The 12,531-nt window shown below is 45.0% G+C and overlaps 1 protein-coding gene across 12 annotated transcripts in view; it reads left to right on the top strand.

The window, feature by feature from the left end:
• Positions 1 to 12,531, top strand: part of LOC106737922 (uncharacterized) — a 49,807-nt gene that overhangs the window by 25,431 nt on the left and 11,845 nt on the right. Inside the window, exons 4-5 of one of the 12 annotated variants that reach the window (XR_009455509.1) lie at positions 1,122 to 1,235; positions 1,685 to 6,024. The exons of 7 other annotated variants lie outside the window; for them this stretch is intronic. The gene's annotated coding sequence lies outside the window, so the exon portion shown is untranslated. Of the gene's footprint in view, positions 1 to 1,121; positions 6,025 to 11,967; positions 12,103 to 12,531 lie in introns of those variants that run through there. 4 more of the 12 variants (XR_009455508.1, XR_009455511.1, XR_001371746.3 and 1 more) reach the window with 4 other exon arrangements.

Genomic DNA, 12,531 nt, shown 5'->3' with positions numbered 1-12,531 from the left:
CATGCCACTTGATACCAGCTGCTAACTAGATGCTGAGCCATTAATTACTACCCTTTGATTCTGATGATCCAGCTAGTTTTCTATCTACTTAACAGTATATTCATCCAACCTGTTCTTCCTTATCTTGATTGCAAGAATGTTGTGGGAGACTTCAAAAGCCTTGCTAAAATCAAGGTATATCACATCCGCCGGTCTCCCCGCAGCCACAGAGCCAGTCATCTCATCATAGAAGGCAGTCAGGTTGGTCAGGTGTGACTTGCCCCTGGTGAATGCTCCTCTTAAAACAAGCCAGCAGGCTGTTGGGTTTTTTGCTGCATTCTTAGGCTCCTGACTCATTCATCTTCCTGTCTACTATAACCCCTGAGCCTCTGTCTGCAGTTCTGCAGCTTAGCCCATTCGGTATTTGTGCATTTGATTGTTCTGTCTTTAAGTACAATAATTTTACACTTGTCCTCACTGAATTTCATCTGATTCATTTCAGGCCATTTTCCCCGCAAATAACCATCATTTTTAATCCTAATTCATTCCTCTAAAGCATCTGCTATCCCACCCAGCTTGGTGTCATCTGCAGATTTACTTAAATATCAGCTTGGTTTTAGCCTTCAGGTCATTAAGGGGGATTTCGAACAGTTCTGGATTGGGAATAGGGAGATCCCATTTGATGCGTGGGGTCTGGAATGGTGGTAACAAATGGTGAAGGGTTTTCACCAGAAGGCATGGCTATCAGAGAGAGGGCTACCCATAGGTTGTTGTGGAGTTCATGACCATGGCCCCGCCATGTTGTACAGGAGCCTTTGTCCCTTTCTCATTCCCTGTGGCTGCACGTGTTGAGGTCCTATGCAGTTGCCTACCCTCTCTGTCTCTCTGTTTTGCCATGCTTTAGGAAACTTTCCCTTGCTCTTCCATCTTCTTTATGCTGTGCTATGAAGCAGACAGTTCTTTAAATGGATCTGTTCCCCTACCATAGCTTGGTTAAGCAGTTGCTCCATGTTAACAGCTTTGTCTGTGATTGTCACAACATGTCAGTCGAAAGAAAAAGAGAAAAAGGACAACCAGCGATTGTCCAAATTGAAGTGTCTATGACATCAGCGACAAAGTGTTTTTTTCTCTTTTCATTTTAGACTTCCATGCCCAGAGGTTCTTCCCAGTCTCTAGAGATGGTCAGATGGCTTTTTAAACTTCTAACTTGTGGATAAAGAGCGTGGTTGTGGCTGTCGTGACAAATTGGGTTTAAGGTATTAATAAATACCTGGACACCTACAGAAGCTTTTGCTGGGATGTGGGTGCAGGAGAGGCAGCAGAGGCAGGTTAGTAATTGCAGCCCTGTGGGCTGTCCTTAAGCTGTGTCTTCCAAAGCCAAAGGAGGATTCAGTTCCAAAAGTCAGGGAGCAAATCCAGGAACTACACCATGCCACTGTTTGCCAATATGTTGTCCACAGCCCCAGTGAAGAACAGGAAGTGCAAACTGTAAAGATAGTGTTGCAAGGCGACACACTCTTCAGGCCAAAACTACCTTTTACTTTAGTTCTCTTTTCTTAATTCTCATGGCTCAGGTGCACAGCAAAATAGGTAGAATTCTGCAGTAGCCCAAAGTATGTGTGTCTGAGGAGGGGAGTGGGGGGCGTAAATCTCCCACATTTTTTTAAATGTTTGCATGCGGTGACTTGGACAATTGTCTTTGCAGTGCCTTATGTTTGGGACCAACTGGCTAAGCAGCAGCTCTGCAGCAAAGGACCTGGGGTTACAGTGGACAGTCAGATGGCTACGAATCAGCAGCGTGCCCTTGTTGCCAAGAAGGCTAATGGTATACTGGGCTGCACTGGTAGGAGCATTGCCAGCAGGTCGAGGGCAGTGATTCTTGCGCACCCCACTACAGACAGGATGTGGACACATTGGAGAGACTCCAGTGGTGGGCAGTGACAATGGTTGTGGGCTGGGGGACAGGATTTCTGAGGACAGGCTGAGGGAACTGAGTTTATTTAGTCTGGAAAAGAGAAGACTGAGGGGGATTGAATAGCAGCCTTCACCTCCCTGCAGGGGGGCTGCAAAGAGGATGGAGCTGGGCTGGTCTCAGTGGGGGCAGACGACAGGACAAGGAGCAATGGGCTCCAGCTGCAGCAAGGGAAGTTGAGGTTGGATATTAGGAGAAACTCTGTCATGAGGACTGTAGTAAAGCACTGGGATGGGTTACCCAGAGAGGTGGCGAAGTCTCCACCCTTGGAGGTTTCTAAGACCCAGTTCAACAAAGCCTTGTCTGGGATGATGTAGTTGGAGCTGGTCCTGCTTGGAGCAGGGGGCTGGACTGGATCTGACCTCCTGAGCTCCCTTCAACCCTTGTTTTCTATGATGTATTATCTATGATTCTATGTCGGCTCAAAGCTGAGAGCATTTGTAAAACCATGATCCAGGAAAATGATTCTAGTAGTTTTCCTTTTCTACAGCAAAAAGACCATTTCTTCAAATCATTTCCCTCTTTTTTTGTAACCCTTGTCATGCTTTCATTTTATGTAGAAGAAGGGCTCAGAGGAGGGTAGCTGATCAGGTGGGAGGCAGAGCACTAAATACCACATTACAGGAGGACAGGGCAGGATGCAGAAAGCAGCCAGTTTTTAAGGCATGAAGAGATGGAAAGCTTTTGCATGTTCCTGTATAGCTGCCATTTTGAGCATGGGGTTGGAAGGGTAGATCAGAACAGTGGCAGTTCCCAGCAGTAGGTTGTTTAAATCTCCCAATCCAGCTACACTGTGATATATCATACAATATTTACTAAAAAATATTTTCAGGTTTGAGTCTGCCCCTGATTTAGTTTAATCCTGGCAGTGACTTGGAGGACTTCTGGTCCTGCCTTGGAGTTCGCTGGGTGAACTCCTAGATTTTGGGATCCATTTCTTGTCTGCAACACAATTGATATCATTGGGGGTGTTATAAATGGTGTCCACAAAATCCAAGGGTCGAGTTGTAGGTTCTCTAGCAAACATATGGTCCAACTCCTCTCAGCAGCTGCAGATCCTGTGGCGTCTCCCAGGGGCCCCATTATTGTCTTGAACACTCTTACAGCACAGCTGGAGTTCCTTCCCTGTATTTTGGCATTGGCTTGGGTTTCAATTGTTCTCTTTTTTCTGCATCTGTTCTGATAACTGCTTGTGTATCTCTCTGTTACAAATGAGCCTATACGTGCTGAGTAAATGAGGTCCAGGAGCTCTGCAGATAACTCCCACAGAAGCCTGAGACATGACTGCTGAATAATCAGGAGCATTGCAGAGGTATAAGAACCACACAACGGAGGACCACAACTAGCTACAAGCCAACCTTTAAACGGGGAAGAGATGTCCAGTCAGGAGGACCTTAGAGCAGTAGAGGCTCACAGTGAAATGGAAAAGGACAATGCAGGCACCCAGCAAAGCGGTGCAGGATACCAGCGGGGTACTTGGAAAACGTGTAACATTTGTTTGGGGAGGGAGATGCAACTCCTCATGCTTTTTTTATGCGTAGACTCATCCCACTTCTTAGTAAATCTGCTTCCACGGTGGATTTAGTAGTGCCAGATGACTTTGTTTGTAGACACAAGACACTTTAATGTGAAATAACTAATTAAACTGCGACAAACTCAAGTATAAACAAGTCCTCAGGGTCAGGGCCTAAGTGTTCTTTTGTCAGAGCTATTTGCTATGACTATCTATCTTAGGTTTTCTGTTTAAAAATAAGACCATAGAATGGTTCATTTTCATAGTTTCATAGTTTCTAGGGTCGGAAAGGACCTGAACAGATCATCAGATCCGACTCCCTGCCCTGGGCAGGAACGAGTGCTGGGATCATAATACCCCAGCCAGATATCTATCCAACCTCCTCTTGAAGACCCCCAAGGTAGGGGAGAGCACCACCTCCCTTGGGAGCCCATTCCAGAGCCTGGCAGCCCTAACCGTAAAGTAATGCTTCCTGATAGCTTGAGCCTGAGCCTGAGCCGGCTCTCAATCAACCTGTGGCCATTATTCCTTGTTATCCCAGGTGGTGCCTGGGGGAACAGAGCCTCACCTATTTTCCGCTGGTCCTGCATGGTGGGTTTATAAATCCCCTCTCAGATCCCCTCTCAGTCTTCTCTAATGGAGGTTGAACAGGTTCAGGTCCCGTAGTCTCTCCTCGTAGGGCCTGCCCTGCTGTCCCCGGATCATGCGAGTGGCCCTCCTCCAGACCCTCTCCATGCTGGCCACATCCCTCCTTAAGTGCGGCGCCCAGAACTGGACACAGTACTCCAGCTGCGGCCTGACCAGCGCTGCATAGAGGGGGAGGATCACCTCCCTGGACCTGCTTGTGATGCATCTGTGGATGCATGACAAGGTGCAGTTAGCCTTACTTTTTAACACATTAGTTATTGACACTTTCAGTGGAAATACAAAAGTCAAATGCAAAATCTTATGGCCATCTTTGATGCTCATTTATTCACAGTTAGTGTACATATTAAGTCTCCATTTGTAAAACGATTGTGTTAAATCCAAGTTCTTTCAGGAACGATATTGATATAAACACCTTTAGACGGGTAAAACTACCTCCACATTAGGGGGTTGCACTATATCTGTTTCTGAACCCGTGTAACTGAATCTGTACAAAAACTGTGTGGAGACAAACCTCACTAATTATACTCTTATTAATTATACAGCAGTACAGCTATGCGTGGGACTATAAGATATACAGTAATGCACATTCATATCCTGAAGAGCTTCCAGTTAAGAGGAAACAGAAAAGGGATGGGAAAAAAGAGCTCGGGACCAGGAATGTGTTGATAGGAGAACAAAGGGTGAAGGAGTCCATGAAAGAAGTGTCTTTAAAAAGAGGTTTGAAAGGGAGGTGGCTGGAGTTTGGTCCAAGTCCTGGGGGTAGTGTGCACTACCCCTGTGGCGTGATATAATGACCAGTCATCCGCAGATGTGGTTGTTTGAAATGCCTCCACATCATCGTCATGGAGTGGTTCTGCTCTCCTTGACTGTGTGAGCTTGGAACTCGGGCACAGCGTTGTCCAACATGGCTGTCCAAATGCTCTGAGTTGGTACAGAGTTATAGATCACCCTAAATCACCTTTCAAGAAAGCACCCTGAAGAAGAATCTGATCCATCTGCTACCATCTGTAAGTTGGAGCTTGTTCTGATGCCGTGCCCATCACCATCGGAGCTGCGCACCCAGCAGGTGAAGATGGAGAAATTCAGAAGAGTTTGGGATGTCTGTGTTTCGTCTCTGTGTGGCCGTCTTGCTGCTCTCCAGAAGCAAGCAGCATATAAGCAGAAAAATGTCAGAACCCATCTTTGGATGGGGAAGAGGAAACAGTTTAGAAGGTAAAGCCACCCAGGGTGACAAGTAGGTACACTACCCTACCCTATTTTTCTATGATTCTAGCCCTCCAACAACTATTCCAATGGAGACAGGAAAGCTGACTTGCTGACAGTATGTCATTAAACCTGAAAGTCAAGCTTTTTCTACTGGGTTGGCAGCTCTATATAATGAGTTTGTTTTACTCTGCCACCATCTATAAGTTGGAGGACTCCAGGTAGAAATTAAGGTGCAAAAGGTAGTTGAAACTGGATGGTCAGTTTAATCTCTGAATGATTCTCATTGCAAAGTAGTTTTCATTCCTTTTCTAAAAAATTCTGCATTTTGACTCAGCTGAAGGACACGTACGTTCAAGTCTTCTTGTTCAACTCATCAGTGAGCAAAAATATAATTTTGAGAGGAAGGCAATAAACTTCCAGAATTTCTCCCCCCCCCCCCAAATTTATTCTTTCTTTGACTTCAGTTTTTGGTACTCAAAACCTCTCAGAATAAAGACCTGTCTTATTTCTTATTTTAGGCTCTAATCTCAGATATGCTATTACTGGTAAGAAAAGAAAAGAAAGCAACTGTGTCAATCAGGAAATGTTAATTTGTTCAAATTGAAATGTTTTGTTAGAATGTGTTGACTTCAACAAAATGTGATGGAAATACTTCAAGATTATTCCAAATTAAAATGAAGTACTCTGCTTCACCTTTGTCAGTTTACTTTGGCTTTTATATTGTAAAATATTATTTATAATATTATAGTTGATGGCATCCAGTGCACACTTAAACAATTTGCAGACAACACCGAGTGGGGTGGTGTTGCAGATACTCTAGAGAGCAGGGCTAGGATCCATGATGTGACATGAATAGACTGGAGAAATGGTCCACAGTCAGTCAGATGAGATTTAACAAGGGCAAGTGCAAAGTCCTGTCCTTGGGACAGAATACCCTCATGCACAAATGCAGACTGGCTAGGCTGCAGTACTGCAGAGAAGGACCTGGGGCTTACAGGAGACCAGAAGCTGAATATGAGCCAACAGTGTGCTGTGCCTTGTTGCAAAAGAAGCCAGCAGCATCCTGGGTAGTCTTAACTGGAGCCTCACTTGCAAATCAAGGGAAATCAAGGCACTGGTAACGTCTCACCTGGAGCACTGTGTCCAGTTTTTGGCCCCACACTTCAAGAAAGATGTGAACAGTTTGGAAAGAGTCCAGCACAGAGCAACAAATACGATTTAGGGCCTGAGAGGCAAGACTTATGCAGAAAGGCTGAAAGAACTAAGGTTATTTAGTCTGGACTAGAGAAGACTGTCGGGGGAGTTGATAAACATCTTAAAATGGCTTCAGGATGACTCCAGAAAGGATGGAGCTTGGCCTATCTGTGTGGTCGGAGGGGACGGGACTAGGAGCAAGGGTCTCAAGGTGCAGCCGGGGAAGTTTAGGTTGGAGATTAGGAGGAACTTCCTGACTCGGAGGGTGGTCGAGCATTGGAACAGGCTGCCTAGAGAGGCTGTGGAATCTCCATCCTTGGAAGTTTTCCAGAGCAGGTTGGGCAGACTGTGACAGGGGGAAGTCTCAAGGCTGGTCCCGATGCCGGCCTGCCCACCTGTCTAGGCCAGTCCGCCCTCTCTCATCTGCCACGTCTTGCTGTTTTAAAACTGATACAAAAATATAGGAGGCTGCCCATTAAGTGCCCTGATGCCTAGGGCATTATACACGGCTCCTACCTTCCCTCTATTGTGTCCCATTGCTTGCAGATGGCATCCAAAATCATAACTCTGCCACAGGTGTCCTGGCACATGCCTGGGCCTCCTGCCCTCTCACTAGGGCCTCCACTTATGCTCTCTCACTAGGGCCTTCAACTTCTCATCAAGCTCTTGGGGCTGTCCTGTGCACAGTGCTTCAGGCCGCACTGGCGACCCTACTCTGCACAGCCCTTCCGTGCACTCTGCACCCTATCACTAGAGCCACTATTCCACTCCCTCGCTGGGGCCACTCTGGACCTCCATGGCTGAGACCTTGGGATCTTACACCCCACAGGACTCAGGTCTCTCCCTAGACATGCCTGGCTCCCTGCCTGTCCTTACTGCTGGGTTACTTACTAGGTTGTGGGCACTGAGGCTATAAGGTGCCCCTTACTCGCCTTTCACTAGGGAGGCAATTGGTGTGGCATTTCCTAGGGACCATCCTGCCACAGGTAGCCCTACCACACCATCCTACCCTAGCAGGGTGTAGTTTCAGGTCATGCCCCAGGGCGAGGAACCTCCTCCATCCCCATAGTTCCTGCCCTCTACCTCCAAGGATGTTATGTGAGCAGCAGCTCCAGCTGGGTGATATTTCCTTTCTGGCTGCTTGCAGCAAACTGCTGGCTCTGCTGCCCAGTGCCTACTCTTATCCCTAGCAGCTGTGCTCTCTTCCCAATCAGGCAACCTCCTGCTGGCCATGTAACTCCTGACTGGGAGTGCAGCCACCTGCAGGCTGCTCTGCTACTTGCTCTAAGCCCTTAAAGTGGCAGGCACCAAAAGTGCCCTGCCACACAGACTCTTGGCTGAGATGGTTTAGTCAAGGAGGATCTTGCCTTGAGCAGGGCCCTGGACTAGATGTCCTTATGAGATCCCTTCCAGCCATACTTTCCTTTGAGCCTATGATCCTATTTATGTAACATCAATCATATTATATACATCATATACATTAGGGCTGTGGGAAACAGCACCGTTCTGTTTCACTTTGAGTTTTGATGGTTCGACGGAACAGCATTCCATTTCGAATTTCATTTTGAGTCGAAACAGCTGTTTCGATGCGTGCATATGATATCATGTTGTTATGAAACATTATGTAGATATCTCAGCATCAAAATGGAACCTTTTGTCATTGACAAAGTGAAGCATATCAATAAGATTGTTTTAATGTTGTGAATTTAAATTTTCAGAATTTTCATTTTGGAAAAAAATGGAAATTTCATCCTCGTTCAAGCTGAAAACAAATTTTGAATGATCAGAATTTTGCTTGGGATAGAAATGATCTGTTTTCCACACATAGATACAATTTCATTGACTACTTGTATTCATAAAGCTAAGCAGCTACAGAAGTGCAGAGTCTGGGCCTCAAACCAGTAAAAGGCAATGCACTTTCACTTTAATCAGTAACTTCTGGATCAATTATTCAGGTTTCCTAATTTTTTTTAAATAAAAGAATCTAACTTCCTTCCACCAGTTTACAGTGGTTGTAAATTCACCTTTCGATTAAAATAAGTTTAAAAATTTCAGCAGACAAAAGCAGTGTTATAGCAGCCAAACTCCTATCCAATTAAATATTTACTATATTTATATATCTGGTGACCTAACCAGGAACTTGGAAGTGCTGATGCAAGCATCTTTAAAATGGCATATCTTGTATTTCTGCAGACTGACAGTCCTGACCTTGGCCAGCTGACCCTCCACCTCCCGCACCCTCACTTTGGTCTGACTCCCCTCGCGTTGGCAGTGTCGCTGCAAGACTTTCATCCCTAAAGCTCTCTCTGCTCTCATGGATTTAATTTCCAAAGATCTCTTGACAGGTGAAAATGTCTTTCTTTTGAAGTCCTCTTGAGAGGCAGATTCCCTATTGGTCTTCAGCTTGCCCTGCTGAACCCTGCCTTCTTTGTTTCTGTTTGGTTTATCCCTTATTTGGTTTAGCCTTTCCCACTGATTTTGCCTTAAAGAGTCTTCATTAATGAAGGAGAGTTCTTTAAATATTATTTTTCTTTGTGAACTGGCTCACGGTCCCTTGATCTTATGATGTTATCAGACTGAAAGGGAAAAATCTTTTAAACAATTTTCTGACTCCCCCTAGAGGATTTCTTTCTTTCACAGCCCAGAAATAGCACTGGTGTGAGAAATGCACATGTTCAGTCACTGCCCGCCCAGCCCGGATTCAGTGCAGATTATATCTTTTTCAGTATCCACAGACGGCTTTTTTTTTTTTAATTTCTGTCAGCTCCTGTTAATGAGCCCTTGATTCCATTCCCACTTTACTCTAAATATAAAAGCTTCTTGTCTGTTTTTCCGTAAGCGCTGATTGGGCCTGGCATTCTCTGCCAAACTTAATACTCTATCAAAATCATCAAATGACCAAATATTTCCATTCTTGTGATGCAACTGACTGCCGTAGAATATGCTTTCTGAGAATACCCATCACCTAGAGACTTCAATTTCGATTTTTTTAAAATGCTTCATCTTCCTGCATAACATGCACAAAAGTTTCAGTGTTGTGAACAAGCGTTTTCAGAGGAGGGCATAGGTTTTTTATCAAGAGCCGATAATACACAGATTCAGCTCTAGGGAGTATTTTCTTTTATAATACACCATGTAATGCTTCAGCCAATATAGAAATATCTTCTAAGTTCAGCAGATAAAGACACTTGGGTCTTCTTTATACAGGTCATGCCCTTTCTAGCGAACCATAGCTAAATGTGGTTCTTGTCAGGAAGGTGCTAACATGGTCTCCATGCCCTGTGAAGAAAAATTCTCTGAGGCACTCTCCCTCTCTGCCAATGCTCTCTTCATATGCATTTAAATGATATAAGAAAGTCATTACACATATTCCGGATGCATGACCCTACTTAACCATACAATACCCATCATTTGCCATAAGAGGGATCTGTTATTGGAACAGCATTAGCTGAATAGGAACTAAAAAGACCTCAGTCTCATTTTTTATCATCTCCTTTGAGCACAAAATTCATCCGGACTCTGATTGAGCAAACCATTATGAGATAAAGAGGGCAAATTAAGGCTAAAAGCTGGAGATGCATGCAGGTGTTCATTCTCCAGCTTGGACTGCCCTTAAACTACACTTTCTTTCCTAAGAAGTTCTGAAGTGACTGTTAAAAGTAGTAAAAAATAGTTAGCCGTGTTAGTCTGAAGTCAGCCAGAAGGCAGGGTAAATTAGCATTTTATAGTCTAGATTAATTTGGTGGTTCTCAACCTTTTTACACTTAAGGCACCCCTAAATAGATTCGAGGCACCCTGAATAGACTGAAGGCACCCCTTGGAAAGTGCCAGTTTAGTCTTCACTTTTTTTTTTTTTTTGCCTACAGAATAATAATACAGCAGTTTTCCTGTCGCAAAGAACTCAGACCACAACTGTGTATTTCTGTTTGAAATCTCTGGGTTTATCTTGTGAATCGTTTGTAAACCTAATGGCGTTAACACTATGTAGCAACCCCATGGCACCTTTGAAACTGAGAAGTACTGAATGAACTACATCAGAGATGCATAGCATAAGCTTTTAGAAGCAGCAGGCTTTCTGCATCTTACTGCTTACTTACTACCTGCAAGTAGTGGCATAGTAATAGTGAGTGGAGTAGATTCTCCAGGTCCCCCTGTACAAAGTGCTGTGTAAGCTTACAGTGGAAGAGGACTTCCCATAAATGCTTAGTTTCTAACAAGTCGGGGACAGCCAAGTGGAAATGCAGAGGTGAAGAAATCAGAAATCCTCTTATTTAAATCATGTCAACTGAGTATATGATACCAAATATTGATAATAAAAGTTAGCTAGCCTGCTACTAGTACCTGGGCTTGCCAGTTTACAGCTAGCTTATGCAAGTCCATGCTTTGCTAGAATCACAACGTGGTAGTGAGCGCAAGGTAAACATACCTTGTAATTTCTGTTGTGTATTTTTCTTTCCCTTGCACAATGGCACAGGCTCTGGGCAATGTCTGATTAAATTGTTTGGCGCCACAGTTTATACCTTATTTAAACACAAACCTTAGCTCAGTGATATTCAAACTACAGCTCCAAAGCCACCGGCAGCCCTTTGCAAAAAGAGATAGCAAAGGCTAGGTTTTATTGCTGTATGCATCAGGCATGTTTTTCCTGCAAGCATGAATAATGCAACACATGCCATGAATTGTGCAAATGTTAACTAATACACTGCATTTTATTCTTTGAAGTGTGCTGCATTTGCCATAATTCATCCAGAGAGGTCGGTGACGTTGTGGCCCTTTGGTTAACTCTGATCACTCATGTGGCCCCATCAAGACTGAGTGTCATGTCTTAGCTTATGATTATAAATTACTGTGGTTTTAAAAGCACCATTTCTATGTGTGGTGGTGGTTTTTTTTAACAGTTGGCCAAAGTCTGCACAAAAATGTGATGCCAATGAAAAGTACGTGGAAGACTAGAATAATCACTACGTGGTTTGCCTGAAGTCTTTCTGAAGGACACAGGCCTCACAGATAATGGAAGGGCACATTCCAGCTGAAGTAGGTATTTTTGTCTTATATTAGGACTTACAGAAATATTTCTCACTATCTTACTTGCAACAGGTTCTGGCTGAGATGGAGTCATATATACTGTTGTAAGATAGCTGAGATGGATTTGCATGTGCGCGTGCGTGCGTGCGTGCGTGAATCCATCTCAGCCAGAACCTGTTGCAGGTAAGATAGTATAAGTAAAAATAAGTATAATTTAACAAGTATAAATGTAATAAATGTAACTATATAAATCAATGCCGATACATATGTATAAGCCCAGAAACTTGCCAAGTGCCCAATTGTTGTTCTGCACCTAAAGGCTGATTATCAAACGAGGCCGGCTATATTTGCAGACACGATTTTGCACCTGCCGTAGATTATGTTCACAGTATTATTCCCATATGGTGACTTGTACAGGAAACGCAGGCATGAAATGCTGGGTTGGAAAGGCAGGGCCTGAAACGCTGGTGGTAAACAATGGGCGTGGAGCTGGCCTGAGTTTTACAGAGCGTGCTGCTGGTACGCAGCCACATCCAGATCCTGGAAGAGTTGTGGTCATGCTGAGGTAGGTGCTGCCTGGGGCTTGTGCCCAGAGGTGGGGGCTGTTGCCTGGTGTGAGTAGAGAGAGGACACGGGTGCACGGTGCTGCTTAACGTACGTTTGTATGGACCGGCGGGGCAAGGTGCTGACGCAGCCTGGGAGGTGGCTGGTACCTGCTGATCCAGTGGGTGCTGCTTGGGGGACAGATAGGGGCTGGCGGTGCACTCAGGAGTGGGGGGGGTTGGTGAGTGGTGCTGCCTGGGGGGGTCTGATTAGTGTCGGGGTGTGTGTGGGGGGGTCTCCAGCGTGTGTGTGTGGGAGAGGGGCTGGCTCCCAAACTGTCAGGCAGGTGCCTTGCCTAAAGCATGGGGGCCCTGATGCCTATTTTTGGGGAGTCCCCAGTGTATGGGGGGGCTAGAGGGGCCCTGCCCAGAGCATGAGGAGCTGATGCCTA

The sequence above is a fragment of the Alligator mississippiensis genome, chromosome 11, assembly GCF_030867095.1.
Source record: "Alligator mississippiensis isolate rAllMis1 chromosome 11, rAllMis1, whole genome shotgun sequence".
Taxonomy (NCBI): domain Eukaryota; kingdom Metazoa; phylum Chordata; order Crocodylia; family Alligatoridae; genus Alligator; species Alligator mississippiensis.
This window is presented reverse-complemented; position numbering and strand designations above follow the sequence as displayed.